Source organism: Rhea pennata, chromosome 1 (assembly GCF_028389875.1).
Source record: "Rhea pennata isolate bPtePen1 chromosome 1, bPtePen1.pri, whole genome shotgun sequence".
Taxonomy (NCBI): Eukaryota; Metazoa; Chordata; class Aves; order Rheiformes; family Rheidae; genus Rhea; species Rhea pennata.
The window spans coordinates 103,874,073-103,879,128 of record NC_084663.1 but is presented as its reverse complement, the minus strand read 5'-3'; positions in this window follow the sequence as shown (position 1 = coordinate 103,879,128).

Below are 5,056 nucleotides of genomic sequence, written 5' to 3'. Positions count from 1 at the left end.
AGCGCCGGCCGGCAGCGCATCTTCGGCGGCCGCCGCGCCCCGCTCCCGCACTTATAGCGCAGCGGCGGAGCGGGGCGCCGCGGCAGCGGCGGCGGCGCGGGGGGCGGGCGCGGGGGAGGCGGCGGCGCCCCGCCCGCCCGCCGCGCCCCAATTGGCGCGCAGCGGCTCCGCGGGCGCGCAGTGGGGCGGGCCGCACCTGCCCGCACCCCGCTACCCGCGCCGGGGCCGCGGCGCGCTGCCCGCTGCGCGGCACTGGGAGAGAGCCGCGCAGGCTGCACTCCGCTGCGGGCTGGCTTGCCTTAAGTGCTTTCCCCCCCTTTCTTTCCCCTTTTCATTTTTTTTCCTTCTTTTCCCTATTGCGTTTGGCAGCACGTTGGGAAAGAGAAGCTCTTCAGAGCCTGCTTTCGCTTCTAAGAGTGCCGGTCGTGCAGGAAGCGCAACACCGGGGACTCGGAGACTCTTCACTAGTTGGGTGTCACATGCGTCATGAGCCTTTGGCATCCCGAGGGATTTTGGCACTGCCTGGAAATTCATCCAGAAGGAAGGAGAAGCCCTCTTGTTCCACAGCTGTTGGCAGGTTGGATGCATTTTCAACTAACCATAAACTCTTTCCTCGCAACGTTTGGTCCACAAACTTAAAAGAAAAAAAAATCATTAGCAGCACAGCTCTACTTGAAAAATATGCAGAAAACCAGGATCTGGTTGAAATGGCTCCAGTCCTATTCAAATATATTCACGGCCTACCCCTGTACACACATTTTTGCCTGGGAGCAGCCCTACTGGGCTCAGCATTTGCAGGCAATACCATTCCTCACAAGGAAAGGACTAAGCGTATGGCTTAGCAGCACAATCCCACTTAGAAGCCTGGGAACTCTTCCACTTGCTTGCTCCTCTCTTCTACTTGTTTTGCCTAAAATGAAATAATTCAAGTTTCTCTTCAAAAAAATATTTGAAGCTTGCCTGCATTTATTAAAAAGTCAAAATCTTGAAGCCTTCCATCAAAAACTAAGTTTATACTCTGTCTCTCCCCGCTTCTCTCCTCATATATATTCACACATACAACTGCTTTGCCAGAACAATTAGATGAATACACAAGGTTAAAGTAGTTTTGTCAACCCCAGTAGGAATCCCTCTTTATGGAAAACATTTCTCTGAAACATTTGACTGCAGTGCTAAAAAAAAAAAAAAAAAAAAAAAAAAAAAAATCCAATTTTCTGTAGATGCATTTTGGTTTTGGGCTTACAGATTTTAAGGTAGCCATATACTTTTTTAAAAGAGCTTTGATAATTTGTTCTTGAGGGGTTGCATTCGTGCATCTGCCTAAGTGGACTTCATCTATGCCTCAACCTTTGCAACTAGTCAGAAATTCTGGTAAGGGTGTAATACATTCACTTTGCTATACTGAGCATATGGGCTTTTGAACAGTTTCTTAGGGGAAACAGAAAATCCAAGTGCTGATTGCTGTCTACAAATCTCTGGTCGATCTGGGCCCTATTAATTTCAGAAAGCTATTTCCCCTCATTTCCTACTGCAACATCAAAAAGTCGAAAGGAAAGCAGTATCCCAACAGCAAAGTTCACAGGAGCCAGAGGCTGTCGCTTCTCCTTCAACAAGCACCACCTTTAGAAATTCGCTGTTCCTGGACACGCACCGGATCCTGACCTGGCCATTTTCACAGAGCAGTGTAAGGCACAGCTCTGTTCAGGCATTCCTCCGACCGCTGAGTCTCCTGGCACTTGGCATCCTCACATTTGGACAACTGGCTGCTATCCACCCTCACAGATCTTCTCAGGAAAGTTGTGCTGCTTGCTGCCGAGGATTGTGAAACACGTTTCCTGTTTTAGGGAAGATGTTGTTTAGCACCCTTCTGTCTGAGGTAAAATAAATGCTTTCAGACCTATGCTAATAAGACCTGATCCTATTTTATCTTACAACAGAGAGAGAGAAGAAGAAAAAAAAAAAAAAAAAAAAAAAAAAAAAAAAAAGCCCTCTACACTTAATATATAGTAACAAGTTCCTGTAAAATCATGAATAGGAGGAAGCTCTCTTAGTACTGCTTGATCAGTTTGCAAAGAAAATGCATTATTGTTGCTTAAAGCAAAACCAGATCAAAATACAAAATGATTTGTCCTTTAATATACCAATGCAATATTTTGAGGAGGGAGTACATCAGCAATCATTTTACACCTAAGTGCATGAGGCATTTGCAGGAGGTTTATAGACATCCTAATACAGGCTACTGTTCTATAGGATGTCAGTGCTCAGATATTAAATTAGTGTACATCTCATTATTACAGATCCTGGGGCAATTCCTGTTGCATGCCTTAAGGTGCAAAACAGAGGCATGATACATCATGTCAAAGAGCAGAATGGAAGCATTACCAGGCAGATGTTTGACATGATACATCATGTCAGTCCACCAGTGGCACTAAGCCATTGCTGAAAATGATTTTGACATGATACAGTGCATCAGTTCTGTAGCAAGAAACTAGCATATTCCAAAAACAGGGACAAATTCACCTCTGGCATAAGTAGAAGTAACTGCAGTGACTTCATTAGATTTGCATCTGCTTATGTCAACAGAGAATCAATCTGGCCCATAATCTGGAATTCGTATGAAAAGATGATGGCAAGTGGTTGCATTTTCAGATACTTACTATATTGCTTTCTACTTTCAGCATTCAAACATCATGAGACAGGGTAAAACCTCTCTGGACCCTTTTCCCTCCACCCTCACGAGAGGCAAGATCAAACCTCCATTTTTAGCTGTATGAATGCATTTACATTGCAACACTTTGTGAATGGTACCCTGGAGCATACAGAGGGTCACTTCTCAGAAGCACGAATTTGGGGATTTCGCAAGGAATTTATGAAAATGAATAGAGTCTGTTTTCTGCCTCGATGCCATTTCACAACAGTACCTTCAAGTGCTAGGTGCCCGAGAACTGCAGCAAACTAAATCTTAAGTGAAAATTAGACAGCATACTAGTCAGAGTAGGGCATGAAAAGAGCAGCCAGGATGAAATGTAAGATCTGATAAGATCTGGAGATTTCTTAGAAGACATTGTAATTCACTGCATTGCCTTCTGTTTCATCCTGCCTGAATGAAAAGCGCAGATTCCTAATGCAGATGCATCATGCTGACAAAAGGAGAGGAGAGGAAGAGACTAAGATATGACTAGTGCAAGACCTTCTTTACAGGAAGTTTTACAGAAGAGAAACATCAGCTTTCTGCCACTATCATTTTGTGTAAAAAGAAATATAATGATCGGCTGTATTTTAAATGAACTTCATTCATCTTTGCTGTGTACTCTAATTTTGTAAATCCATCAGGCTAAATTACTGTTTGGACTAGGTTAAGTTCAGAGATGCTAAGAGCAATCATGAGAAAATAAAGATGAGAAAAGCCTCTCATAACACCAAATAAGTACCATGGCCAAACATGATTTGGTACAGCTGCCGTACCATCAGGTTGTAGCATCAAGGAAGCATGACATGTTTAGTATGGGATAATTCTGCAGGAAAGAGGAACAGTACAACACCACAGTAAAAGCAGTCTGCACAGCCGATTCAGGCTCTTCAATAAATCATTTGTTTGGGTGTTTTCAGATAAGCTTTTCCTGTTGGAGTTGTGAGTGCTGGCCATTTATTTCTACAGAGCAGAAAATTTATTAAGAGGTCTGAATAAGTGCTGGAAAACAGTTGCTAGAATTTCAAACCTTTTGAACAATAACAACAACAAGAAAAAGTAAGGATCCTCCTCTCACTTCTCACCACCACGCAGTTACTTCCAAATATCCCCTTTGAGGAGACAACTCCGCACATTTAAGAGTTCCACAGAGATTAAAGCAAACAAAATAAACAAGTCCTTTATTTCCCCTTGCTTCTTTGTTTCATCCTCTGCTGGCATTCTATAAGTATTTAAATCATTGGAAACCACACCCTAGCTAGCTGTGGCTAGTATTTACAGACAAAACCCCTTGGCTTTGCTATTATGCTATGCTCAACAGCCAAAAAATGTAGCATGTTCGTTTCTCCTAAATGAGGAGAGCAGACCTGAAGATACATGCTGAATCCTAAGGAAATAAACACCAGGCGTTACCTATTCTTTAGATATAAAGGAATAAGAGGGTACAAATCACATTTGTTCACAGCTAGCTGGGAATTCTCTGATGAAATGGCTTGGAAAATGTCAGTTTTGGTGAAATGATGTTTTTGTGGCAACAACTCAATTTTGATGAATACCCGCTAAAGTGATTTAGGTTTCTGACGAAATTTGCCCCACAGATATCTGAAGATTTCACACCAACTTACACGACACCGTGTAGCCCAGGTGGAGAGGCTGCCCTGAGTCAGGGGCTCCTTGGCATGCTCCTGTAAAGCGGAGATGTCATCAGCACCATCATTACACTTACGTAATCCATTACAGTGCTAGTCCCAGATGTGCAGGAAGCCACTGAGACCTCTAAAACTCCTGGGGTGAACCAAGTTCTTCCCACTGCACAATGGAGGATAGGCAAAAGCAGTGAGAAGGCAGGCTCCATTTCATTCCTTAAGAAATGGACTGGAAACATATTTAGACTATTTCAAACATTTGAGGAGAGGCAGGAAGAACAGAGAGAATAATTTCCTTTTCTGAGCAATTAAAGTTTCTCTCTATGCATATTAATATTGCTCCAAACTAAAACAATACAGAAATTGAAGGGTTGGGTGTTTGGGGGAGAAGGAGAAGGGTTTCATTCATTCAGCACCATTTTCATTCATACCGCAGCTTCAGAGTAAAGGAAGCAGGCTTAAAGTTTCCATTATAAATGTAGCAATTACTCACCAAAGTTTTGACCCCTCTGGAATGGGAGACAGCTGTTTTTGTGTGGCAAGTATGTTACCCTGAGGTTTTAGGACACTCGATTCAACAAGCAATGAAATACAGCAAACTACTGACCAAAGTTGTGGTCATCACATGCATAGCAACCCCTTTGCATCATGTAAGGATCTGGACACCTCTCTACCTATCTCCTTCATATTTTGTAATATATACAAAGCTGTAATGCCAGTT